This window comes from Drosophila bipectinata, chromosome 4 (genome assembly GCF_030179905.1).
Source record: "Drosophila bipectinata strain 14024-0381.07 chromosome 4, DbipHiC1v2, whole genome shotgun sequence".
In the NCBI taxonomy this organism is placed as follows: Eukaryota; Metazoa; Arthropoda; class Insecta; order Diptera; family Drosophilidae; genus Drosophila; species Drosophila bipectinata.
In genome coordinates this window covers 6,295,697-6,309,305 of record NC_091740.1, presented here as the reverse complement: position 1 = coordinate 6,309,305, position 13,609 = coordinate 6,295,697, and the positions used below count along the sequence as shown (strand labels likewise).

The following is a 13,609-nucleotide window of genomic DNA, read 5'->3' as shown; positions in this document are numbered from 1 at the left end:
AGTGTATATTTTTCTTATCATTTTAGATGTACAAATAAAAATTTTTTTTTTTTCATTTTTTGCTATAAGATTAATTCTAAACAAATTTTTATTATTTTTTATACATTTGACATTGGAGTTGGCAGTGCTATAGCCAACAATTGTCTTCTAGATTTTAATTTTTTATAATATGATATAATTAGTACAGCAATGATTATTATTACTAAAATTAAGGAGCTATGACCTGACACATGATGAAAATCGACATTTTTTAACTCTGCATTTTGTTTTTTCAAATCTTCAATTTGTTTGGCCAGGTGAGCTATTTCTGCCGTATGATTTATAACAGGAGGCTTTAGAGCAGGGGTGCTCAAATTCGTCTTATGGCAGTGCGTTTACTAACACAGACACAAGAAAACGTGTACATACGTGTATGTAGCGGCGCTTTAGTGTTGGGGCGCAACTGTGCAATGAGAGAAAAAAAAACAGTTTTAAATATTTATTTATTTTTTTTTTTTATTTGGCTTAAAAAAGATTCAATATTTATATTAATTTTAGTGGTTGATAATTTTAATTGAGCTTCCAGATTATTATTATTTAGTCCCACGAAATAAATCAAAAGCCAAAGCAGACAGAAGAATAAGTTCCAGTGCATGTGCTCGAGGAAAAAACAAAAACAAAATACACTGCGTTCAGCGAAGCGTGACGACGGATAGAGATGTAATGAAGAAACAAGCAAAATTGTTTTTGTTTTGCATGGTAATCTAAGCCCATATGCACGGTGCTTATGGGCGCACTAGCCATAAGCACAGAGCATCTACAAAAACAAAAGTGCACTCAGTGTATAGGCGTTGAGCACCCCTGCTTTAGAGGGTCCCAAACAATTCTAGGAATTTCTCCTATTTCTCCTATATAAGCCGAAGCTAATCCCTCTTGACTTTCCGTTTCAATAATGTGCTGAGCAATTAAAATTGTATCATCGGTCCGGGCTGTACATTCTGAACTGATTGTTAATATGCCTTGCTCTGGCAAATCAATAATTTGGATTTTGGATTGTCCACATTGGAGCCTCAACTTAGTGTTTTCCTCAACTTTAAACAACCAGCTACTTCTTTTTTCTAGCTCTACCCAAAAAGAATTTGATGAAAGGACAGATTTGTAAAAGCAATTGGAAGGTCTGTTAGGTTTAAGTGGTCCTAGCTGGCAACTATTATCGTTGCCATTGCTCCATGGCCAGCTGCCGTCACAAACTCTTTTGTTTGTTTGCCACTTTTGACATTTACTAATTGTAGACTCCGTCATTAGGTGGTATGAATCTATTTCAAAGTTGTACACTAAATATTCCGACTCAATTTGAGCTAGAATAGTGTGGTTTTCTGTTCTGACTGGAACAGGAATAACCCTATACAGTTTAGATGCATGTCGCCCAAACAGAGGAATTTTCGCATTGATGATTAGTTTTTTATCAACGAATAACCCTCTTGCGGTAAGTAATCCTTTAATTCCGTACCTGATCTTTTCCCTGGAAGAATTAAATTTTCGGATAGGACATCCTTAATTTTAGCAATTTCAGTTTTAAGCTGACTTGGACGCAAAATGTTGGTGTTAAGCCTTCCATGGTTAATGTCAATTAACAGGCTTATGATGCCTGCTTGTATTTTTTCACATTCATCGATCAGACTACTTAATTCCTTCATGACCATAAAGAATTTGATAGATTCTTTGTATACATAATATGACTCTTGCAATATTAAAGTCATATTTTCTATCCTTTTGTTCATACTTATGAAGTTTGCATTGACTTCTTCCGTTGTTTTCTTTAAAATATTAGTAGTGGTAAATATTAGTAGTTAGTAGTAACCCTATACAGTTTAGATGCATGTCGCCCAAACAGAGGAATTTTCGCATTGATGATTAGTTTTTTATCAACGAATAACCCTCTTGCGGTAAGTAATCCTTTAATTCCGTACCTGATCTTTTCCCTGGAAGAATTAAATTTTCGGATAGGACATCCTTAATTTTAGCAATTTCAGTTTTAAGCTGACTTGGACGCAAAATGTTGGTGTTAAGCCTTCCATGGTTAATGTCAATTAACAGGCTTATGATGCCTGCTTGTATTTTTTCACATTCATCGATCAGACTACTTAATTCCTTCATGACCATAAAGAATTTGATAGATTCTTTGTATACATAATATGACTCTTGCAATATTAAAGTCATATTTTCTATCCTTTTGTTCATACTTATGAAGTTTGCATTGACTTCTTCCGTTGTTTTCTTTAAAATATTAGTAGTGGATTCGACTAATGAAGTTTGTTTTTTGCTTTATTCTTTTAAATTTTGTTGGTTGCCCAATAAATTTTTCATGTTTTCTTCCATTTGAACCCGATCATCTTCATCCATTACTCCAAACAGAATATGGTATAAAGATCCTATAAATTCAAACGGTGCCCGCCTTTGCCTCGATTTATTATGAGTCATGAAGAGTTTATTATTCTCCTCCAACTCTAAAATCTGTTTAAGTGTATTGCCCAAAATAAGGTAGCACTGATCCTCAAACCCATGAAGTTTTTCACAAACTACTCTCATTTTGGTGATTATGCTCTTTCCTTTATGGATCATCTCGAAATATGCTTCCATATCGTAGAATATCACCAAATTCCATGATGATGAGACAACTTCTATGTCTCCCATCGGATCTAAATATATGGACGAGGCTTTAGAAATTTGTTCAATACGGTATTTTGGATCTTTTATCTCTGGTGCTGCGTTTGTAAACTGACAGCATAATGAGAGAATCATTAAGGCCATCATCATTCCTAATTTAGACAATCAAGCACTGCTTCTTGTTCTGGGCGAATTCGATCTATTTTGATGTGCTTCTGCATCATCTTGATCATCTTGGTGTAAATCCAGCTAGGGGGCAAATTTTATATACTTAAAAATTTAAAAAATACTTAATTCAAATTTGAAATTAATCCATCTAGGGACCCTTATTTGCCCTAATTCCTCTAACCCAGAGTTATAATCTTCCCATTCCTTACGATCTTCCATACCTAGCTCTTCATCCCAATTGATTCCTGTTGTCCACAATTTATAAAGATTTTTCCCACAATTGTTACCGGTGCCAACCAACCTAATGGATCGAATATTTTTGCTAATGTGGACAAGATGAATCTTTTAGTTAGTTTTTTAGGTTCAGTACAACATACTGTAAATTTAAACTCGTCTTTGCTAGGGTCCCATTGTAGCCCTAAGGTTTTTATAAACTCATCTTCCTTGATGCTAACTATTTTATTATCTCCTGAGTTTTCTACCATTTCTAATATTTTTGGGTCATTCGAAACCCACTTTCTCAAATTAAACCCAGAGCTCGATAGTTCCTTAGAAATTAATTGAACTATGGTTCTGGCATCCTCTATTGAATTTGCACCTGTCATAAGGTCGTCCATATAAAAATAATTTTTTATTATTTCCCCGATCATTTTGTTTTGGCAATTTTCACCTACATCTGCCAATACTCTGGTTGCTAAATATGGGTACCATAAGTTACAGTCGTTAATTTGTAGGTTTTTATTTTTGTTTTTGGGTCATCCCTCCACAATATATATTGAAATTTTTGATCCCCATGTTTTATTTTGATTTGTCGGTACATTTTCTCAATGTCCGATGACACTACATATTCCCATTTACGCCAATTTATCATTATATCGAAAATATCTTTTTGAACTTTTGGTCCAACCCACATAATGTCGTTTAGGCTTTTGCTATTGCTGATTTTGGCTGAGGCATCAAAAACTACTCTTAATTTTGTTGTAAGACTCGATTCCCTTATAACAGCTTGGTGAGGAAGGTAGTATTTGCCTTCATCATTTACTTCTACCATATGTCCTAAAAAGTCTAAATATTCTTTAATAAATTTTGAATATTCCATTCGAAGTTTTTCATTTTTTAGTAATTTTTTTTCTATATTCATGAAACGAGCCATTGCTTGATTCTTTGAGTCTCCTAATGTTATATTTTCTTTAAAGGGAATAGCTACAATGTATTTTCCATTGGAATCTTTTTTAGTATATTTTTTAAAATTATTTTCACAAATTTCTGTCTCTAAGTCATTGCTATCCTCTTCTTCTACCTCCCAATATCGATCCATATGTTTTAGTTCTATACTGGTTGCTACAATCGATTTACTTCCTCTGGATTTTGTGCACCCTGACACTGTCCATCCAAAGACCTTTTTTTGCCCAAGAAGCCTACCTTTTTTGGTTATCTCCGGCAGTAAGATTAGTGGATATAAATCCGCACCAATTACAAGGTCAATTCGACCAGGTTGGTCGAAATTGGGATCCGCTAAAAAGAATTCTCCCCAATCCGACTTGTTTATAGAAATTTCATTAGTGGGTAGACATTTCATTAATTTGGGTAAAATAATAGCATTTGTGTAAAATTCTTTAGAAAATTTACTGTTATTTTTAATGATTAATTTTAGCTTGTGGTTTGACACACACGCACCTGTGGGTGATACTCCACTTATTTCAGTGTGCGCTTTTATTTTAGGCAACTTAAGTTTTTGTGCCGCTTCTTCAGAAATCAAAGTGCTTTGTGAGCCATTGTCAATCAATGCTCTGAACTTTCCGAATTCACCATCATGACCTTTAATCTGAACATACGCTGTGGCCAACAACGCTGGTTCAGAGGTCATGCATGTATTTACATTCTCCCTTTTACAATGCAACATGCTATGATGTGGTTTTTGACAATATGAGCATACTAGCTCGCTTGTGCATCTGATGTTTGGACTGTGCTTTAAACATCGGTAGCACAAATTCACTTTTTTAGCCACGTCCATTCTGGCCTGAGGACTTAAAGCTTTGAATTTAAAACAATAAACAATTGGATGCCCGGGCAATTGGCACATCGGGCATCTTTGGTCATTTGTATTATTTTTTATAATTTTCTTTGTGGGTAACTCATTTCCCACTGATGTCAACGAACTAAGCCGTTGGTCTAAAAAGTCTGTGACATCCTTTAAGGATGTAGTCTCATGTGTGAGGTTGAAAAAATCGATTTTTTTTTTCACACATTTCGATAGTATTGTTTATTAAGAATGTACTGTTAAAGCTTCAAATAAAAATATCAAATAATGACAGAGATACAGCCTATAATCGAGAGCGCGCCTACACCGAAAAGTATGAGTTTCTCGGTAGCGTCTAAACTTTAAACGCGTTTTTCTCGGAACGACATTTTTGTGTGCGGCGCAGGTGATTCACAAAATTTTATGGTACCGATCTAGCTGAAATTTGGATATGTTGTTCTAAAAAGTAACACCTCTGTCCCGTACTAGAATCATTTATTTTTAATGATTAGTTTTTTTTTTATCATTAATTTAAGATGAATTTTTTAAATTTTTTTAAATTTTTTTTTTTGTGAGTTCGCCATTTTGTTGTTTATTGTTGAAAATATTTCATTCTAGTACGGGACAGAGCCATAAGCTTACAAAACAATAATCTATTCTAATTTTTTGTTTCGGATGACTCTAGCAGTCGAAATCACCTGCGCCAGGGACCTACCTTTTTTTTTATATGCATACTTTGGCATGCTATAAAGTGTATTAAACTACACAAGAATAAATTAAACAAAATATTTTCAAATAGTTTATGATGCCTATAAAAACATATGTGAAAATTGGACCGATCGCATTATTTTTTATTCCAAAAAAAATTTTTTTAAATAACCTCTAAAAAGTAGGCCGGAACATGAGACTACATCCTTAAATTTTGGATTTCACTCGATTTTTTCACTTGGCCCTCATACTGCTGTAGAGCCTCAATACTTAATTTTTTTTAAATAATATGCGCAAAAATGCAATCTGATTCTTCTGTCAGATTTGCTTTTAGGCGCATCATATAAATTGATTCATTGATTGAATCAATTGTATTTTTAAGGTGCCTATATGAGTCCAAATTTATTTTTGGAAGCTCAATGAGGCGATTAAGCTGTTCTGAGAATATTTTCCTATTATTCTCATATCGCTTAATCAGTAATTCCCAGGCAGCATCGTAATTGTTGCCTGAGCCAAGCAATAAATGGGAAACCACATTTCGTGCTTCCCCTTTTAGAGCACTTTTAAGGTAGCTTAGCTTCAAGGATGGACTTAAATCCATCCTTGAATGAACTAGCTCCTTAAACAACTCATAAAAATGGTCCCAATCTTTGGAATTTCCAGAAAAATTGGGAACCTCAATTTTTGATAGGCTAGATAGTTCGTCCATTCTAGGGCAACCACCTTCTACTTTGCTAGGAGTTTTCTCTTGGATTTTATTTTCCATCAGCTCGATGTGTATTTCAACATCCTCTTTGAGCTCTATAATTTTGCTCATATACTTATTATTGAGCCCTTCAATATTTATTAAATCGGACACTGTATCAATTTTACTAAGAAACATTCTTAATTTTTTAATTCTTATAGGAAAGGTTTCATTTTTCCTTTTCTGAATCTCCACATAAGTTATCTCGAGGTAATCCTCGAGGTTCTTTATAGCCCCCTCAAGCCACAAAGAAAGCTCATCCTGGCCAATATATTTTTTAATTTTGTTGCTGGCGGACTTAATATTTGATAGCATGCTTTCGAAGTGATTTTTTCGGAAATAGTCATGCTCTACAGGACCGAGTTGAACCAAATGATTATGGTTCGTAAAGACTTTTTGCTCCAAATTTTTTAATGCCTCCCTATCCTCTTCTGTATATGAATTTTTTGCGAGAAGCGCATCTATTTGCCGGGTGAGGCGCACCTGGTCTTCGATAATTGGAATTTTATCCTTAGTCGACATTATATGTTATTTTAAATTAAATTAAGTTCAAAAACTAAATTCAAGTGTTTTATATAAAATATAAAAATAAAAACGAAACTTGCCGAGGACTACTTTCTAATTATTGCTGCTGATGTTGTTGCTGTTGCCGCTGCTGCTTGTGATGTTGTTGCTGTTGCCGCTGTTGCTCCTGATGTTGTTGCTGTTGCCGCTGCTGCTCGTGATGTTGTTGCTGTTGGCGCTGTTGCTCCTGATGTTGTTGCTGTTGCCGCTGCTGCTCCTGATGTTGGGTTGCCTTTCTCGATGTCGCCGTTACTATTGTTGTGTTACTATTGTTTTTGTATGTTTTTTGTGGACGTTTTTTAGTTTCATTTTTGTGGATATTTTTTTTTTTTTTTAACTTTTTAACTTTAACGGTTGTTGGTGTAGGTTTGTTTATTTTTGGTGTATGTTTGTTTTTATTATTTTTGGCGGATGTTGCTTGGGGTTTTGTTTTTTGGGGTTTTATTTTATTTAATTATTTTTTGTCGCTGACAATCACTTTTTTTTTTTTTTTTTTTTTAACTTTTAACTTTTCCGATGTAGGGCCTCGGATACGCCAACACATATATATATTTTTTAACTTTTCCGATGTAGAGCCTCGGTTACGCTAATACACAAATACTTATTCGGTTATTTGCATATGATTTTTTTATTCCGGATTTGTTCCCGGAAAAAAACATTATTTATGTTTTTTTAAAACATAAAACACATTATTTAACAAAATTTTTTCTTTATGCTCATTGGCATTTATATTATTTTATACCCTGTGTTCCTTACCTCTTGGGGGGAAACAACAGGGGACTACGGTTTTTAAACTGGGTTCTTTTTTACCCAGGTCGCAGCCTTATTTTTTAGCTACCTTGGGCTGAGAATTTTTATTTTTCTTCAGCCACTTATAGGTGCCAGTTTTAAACCTGAGTCTTTTACCACAGGGGGGAAAACGTCAGGCTGTCTCAAAGGACCAAATGTTAAGAGGAGCCCCAAAATAAAGGTCGTACTCCAATGAGTTCCGTTTCAATACTGATTTTATTCTGTAAGGTTCTCTTTTAAGTAGGATACATGAGAATCTTAAATCTATTTAAAACTACGAAACTGCACGTACTGCTCGCTTAACTGCTATGCGACCCTTTCTCAAGTGCGATAAGCGCACAACCTAAGTACATATTTGTGTAGGCTGCAGGGGATCGGTTTTAGACCATGCTGTTTATCTCATATTTCCATGGGTCCGATCCCTTGAAACTCTATCTTTGGAATTTGTATATAAAAAAGTGTTCAATGCTTGAACATGCACCTTTGTGCGAAAGATTTAAATTGGGCCGAGGTAAAGCTCGGTTCATTATCGGTCATTATTACTTTTGCTTGTGGAAAATGTTGAAGAAGTTCCATTACTTTATTTTCGATATTTAATTTATTTTGGATTTCTTTTACTACTAGAAATTTTGAGTAAGCGTGGTTTCATCAATTGGAATTTTTATTGGGTGCCTGTTATATTTATTTTCGTTACAAATCACACAATTTTTAATATATTCTTTAAATTTTTTAAAACAGCACGGCTGTGTGTCTTCAATTATTATAGCTTTATCTTCCTCGTTTTCCACGAATTGTAGAAAGATTCTTGTAAAAAGGAATGTGTTTGTGAAATTATTTTTTAATGGTAATTGAATTTGAAATAAGTCCTCTAAGGTACAATAAATTCCTACCGTAATGTTAGGTGGAAGATACTCTCTCAATATAGTTATTAAATTTTCTGGTGTGTCAAATTCAATTAAATGTCGTGTCCTGTCAAAGATTTTCAGTGACTCATGTATTGTATACCTCCCCGTTGTTAATAACAGTTGTTGCTTAAATTGATTTAACGGTTTACGGGTCTCTTGTATTACATTTTCAAAACTACTTTCAGCTGAATGCTGTGTGTTCTGATCTGAGTCTGGCTGGTCTGTTTGTTCTATATCGCTGTTAGTAATATTATTTATCTGAATTCGAGATAATGCGTCTGCAACTCCATTTGTTGTACCGGGCTTATATGTTATTTTCGGTGTTGTTAAGAGAAGCCATAAATAAATAGGTCTTACTCCAATGAGCTCCTTATGGAAACTGATTTTATTTGGTAAAGTTCTCTTATAAGTACGATACATAAGAATCTTAAATCTGTTAAAACTACTTGTCAACGCACTGCACGTTGACGTGCTATGCGACCCTTTCTCAAGTACGACAAGCGGATGCGCTTATGTTTGTGTTATTTATGATGCTTATGCTTGTTTTATTTATGTTAGGCTGCAGGGGATCGGTTTTAGACCATGCTGTTTATCTCATATTTCCATGGGTCCGATCCCTTGAAACTCTAACCTAAGAATTTCTATAAAAAATAGTGTTACATTGCTTGAACATTCTGGATAGGGCCACAAAAATAGGCGTAAATTTAATGTTTTTGATTAATATTTTTTGGATAAATTTGATGTTACTTTAACCTTTTCTTCGATTATAATTTTTAGTGGACTGTATAAATGTTTGTTTTTGTTCTTTTATTTTGTTAATAAATTTGTTTCTTTTAATATTTAAATTATTTTAAAATTGTTTAAGTTTTTATTTGTCATGTTCAACCTAATGTTTGAACATTCTGCAAGAGGCCAAAAAAGTGCCTTATATATATGTATATATATTTTTTTCATTTAGATTTACTTTGAAAATTTTATTTTTTCTTCGATTTTTTAGTGGACTGTAATTTAAAAAATTCTTGTTTTACTGAGGGCTAATTTTTTTTATACCCTTGCAGAGGGTATTATAATTTTGTCCAAAAGTGTGCAACGCAGTAAAGGAGACATCTCTGAAGGAGACAAAGTATATAAAGTAGCGGACAATGAAATCCGGACACCTAAGTACTTTTACTAAATGTGAACTTTGCATTAGTGTGGTAGGAGTGCGTGTTATTATATCGAGTTAAAATTTTTTCTTTACATCCGGAAGGGGTTTAGCTTTCATGATCTGAAAAAATTTTTTAGATTACTAAGCTTCTTGTGTTAATTTTTATACCCTTGCAGAGGGTATTATAATTTTGTCCAAAAGTGTGCAACGCAGTGAAGGAGACATCTCCGACCCTATAAAGTATATATATTCTTGATCAGGATCACCTCCTGAGTTGATTTGAGCATGTCCGTCTGTCCGTCTGTCTGAATGTCCGTTTCTACGCGAACTAGTCTCTCAGTTTTGAAGCTATCGTCTTGAAACTTTGCACACACCCTTCTTTCCTTTGCACGCAGTATATAAGTCGAAACGGCCCGGATCGGCCGACTATATCCTATAGCTGCCATATAACTGATTGATCGGAAAAAGTATTACTTTGGTGTTTTTAGAGTTAGAGAGTTCAAAGAGCTATTTTTGGCAAAATATTGCGACATGCCAATTTTCATAAGGATCGGCCGCTTATGTCTTATAGCTGCCATATAACTGAACGATCGGAAATGATCCAACTTTCGTGTTTTTGAAGATAGAAGTTTGGGACATTTTTAGGTTTTGTATTATAATAAATTGGGTTATATTATCATATTCTTATAAGGATCGGCCAACTATATCCGATGTTTGCGATATATATCCGGTTTTAACTGCAAGGGTATATAAACTTCGGCTCCGCCCGAAGTTAGCTTTCCTTTCTTGTTTTTTATACCCTTGCAGAGGGTATTATAATTTTGGTCAAAAGTGTGCAACGCAGTGAAGGAGACATCTCCGACCCTATAAAGTATATATATTCTTAATCAGGATCACCTCCTGAGTTGATATGAGCATGTCCGTCTGTCCGTCTGTCTGTCTGTCTGTTTCTACGCGAACTAGTCTCTCAGTTTTAAAGCTATCGTCTTGAAACTTTGCACACACCCTTCTTTCCTTTGCACGCAGTATATAAGTCGGAACGGCCGGGATCGGCCGACTATATCCTATAGCTGCCATATAACTGATTGATCAGAAATGGTATAACTTCGGTGTTTTTAGAGTTAGAGAGTTAAATTTTACACGAGCGCTATTTTTGGCAAAATAATACGACATGCCAAATTTCGTAAGGATCGGCCCACTATATCCTATAGCTGTCATATAACTGAACGATCGGAAATGACCCAACTTTTGTGTTTTTAAAGATAGAAAGCTGGAACTTGGTACAGATTATATTCTTGGTCAGTTCGGCCGACTATATCTTATAGCTGCCATATAACTGAACGATCGGAAATGGTTTTTGGTAGAAATACCACTTTTGGTATTTTTGAAGATAGAAGCTTGAGACTTTTTTTAGATTTTGTATTGTAATAAATTGGATTATATATTCATATTTCCATAAGGATCGGCCAACTATATCCGATGTTTGCGATATATATCCGGTTTAAACTGCAAGGGTATATAAACTTCGGCTCCGCCCGAAGTTAGCTTTCCTTTCTTGTTTTTTTTTTTTTTTAAATTTTAATTTTTTTTGTATAAAATTTAATTGATAATTTATATCATTTTTACCAATTTTTTTTTTTAATCATTATTTTTTAAAATGTAAATATTTATTTTTTTAAATTTTACCATACCATACAGTTTTTTAAAATTTCTATATTGATGCGTGTTCCTCCTGAAGATTATGCAAAAGGATCCGCACTGTATGCTGCTGATGGTGTAGCGGGTTGTTTTTTCTGCCGCTGATGGTCGGTGGTCCTGCCGCAGACGTTGGAGCCGCCGAATAAAATGCCAAAGACTTTGGCTGTCGTTGTTCCCAGGAACCCGACTTTTTCTTTTTGCTCGATATTTGGCCTCGAACACGCCGTAAATTATTTTCAATATTTATGAATTTCCGGTGTTGTTCCGGAAAAACTTACTTTTTTTTTTTTACACAAGTTGCGTTTTTAACTCCTTGCGCCGTATCGCTTTCCTCTTCCTCTTCCTCTTCAGGAGATCCGATGGCTGAATTCCAGCCCAAAAATTTTTCATAAATATTCCGACTAAGGCCTCGGATAGCCCTGCGCTAAACAAAAAACGCACTTATTGCTCGATGGCAATTCTCAATCTCTGTGTCCCTTACCACTTGGGGGGAAACGACAGAGGACTACGATTTTACACTGAGCTCTTTTATGCACAGTTCGCAGCCATCTAAGCTACCTTTGACTGACTGTGTCAATGCACATCTAGCCACTATTTAGGTGCCAATTTTAATAGGAGCCCCAAAATACGGTTGAGAATACTCCTTGAGCCTTTTTTTTTTTTGAATCTTTTTTTTTTTATTTTATGCTCATTGGCATTTATATAACTTTATTCTCTGTGTCCCTTACCTCTTGGGGGGAAACAACAGAGGACTACGGTTTTTAAACTGGGCTCTTTTTTACCCAGATCGCAGCCTTATTTTTTAGCTACCTTGGGCTGAGAAATTTCATTTTTCTACAGCCACTTATAGGTGCCAGTTTAAAACCTGAGTCTCTTACCACAGGGGGAAAACGTCAGGGTGCCTCGATGGACCAAATGTTAAGAGGAGCCCTAAATAATAAGGTCGTACTCCAATGAATTCCGTTTAGAAACTCTTGTTCTGTGTCCCTTACCACTTGGGGGCAAACAACAGAGGATCCGGCTCGAAGGACCAAATGTTAAGAGGAGCCCTAAATAAGTAGGACTTACTCCAATGAGCTCCTTATGGAAACTGATTTTATTTGGTAAAGTTCTCTTATAAGTACGATACATGAGAATTTTAAATCTGTTAAAGCTACTTGTCAACGCACTGCACGTTGACGTGCTATGCGACCCTTTCTCAAGTACGACAAGCGGATGCGCTTATGTTTGTGTTATTTATGATGCTTATGTTTGTGTTATTTATGTTAGGCTGCAGGGGATCGGTTTTAGACCATGCTGTTTATCTCATATTTCCATGGGTCCGATCCCTTGAAACTCTAACTTAAGAATTTCTATAAAAAATAGTGTTCAATGCTTGAACAGGTGTAAAACTTTGTATGAAAGAATACCATCCTTTCATATCTACATTGGGATTTTTATCCGAAATTGTGTAAGATAAAGATTGATGGTCGGTTTGAATTTCAATTCCAATAACTCCGTATAAGTTATTTCTTAGATTCTTAAGAGCCCATACTATCGCTAAAAGTTCCTTCTTATTAGTAGCATAAGCTTGATCTGTTTTAGACAAGGTTTTTGAAATAAAAGTAACTGGTTTTCCTTCTTGAGATAAAACTGCACCAATTGCGACATCTGAAGCGTCGGTGGTCAAGGTAAATTTTTTATTATAGTCCGGTTGAACTAGTTCTACTTGAGCAATGAGATTTTCTTTCAGCTCGTTAAAAGCTTTAATTGCTGGTTCATCCAGCTGAATCAATATTTTTGTTGACATTCTTTTTGAGATTTTTCCATTATGACCTCCAAGATATTTTGTTAGAGGTTTGGCTATGTAGGCGTAGTTTGAAACAAATTTTCTATAATAGCCCGTAAAACCTAGGAAACTTCTTAGTTCCCGAATATTTTCTGGAAGCGGATATTTACTAATGGTTTCAATTTTCTCTGGGTCTGTCTTGATGACGTTATAGGATACCATGTATCCTAGAAAACGGGTTTCGCGTTTGAAAAACTTAGATTTTTCTAAAGAGATTTTCATGTTTGCCCTCAATAATATATTTATAATTTTGTTTAGATCTGTATAGTGTTGTTCAATTGTGTTTGAGATAATTATAATGTCGTCCATATAGACACGACATGTTTTCCCTATTTGTTCTCTTAGAATATCGTCCATTGCTCTCTGAAAGATTCTTGGTGCATTTGTTAAT

The 13,609-nt window shown here is 34.8% G+C and overlaps 1 long non-coding RNA gene across 1 annotated transcript in view; it reads right to left on the bottom strand.

The window, feature by feature from the left end:
- The window catches only part of LOC108120250 (uncharacterized), a 162,532-nt gene extending 154,678 nt beyond the window's left edge, over window positions 1–7,854 (bottom strand). The window contains exon 1 of the long non-coding RNA XR_001773064.3: window positions 6,893–7,854. This is a non-coding gene — a long non-coding RNA (uncharacterized lncRNA). The remainder of the gene's footprint in view (window positions 1–6,892) is intronic.
- Between the last annotated feature and the right edge of the window lie 5,755 nt (window positions 7,855–13,609).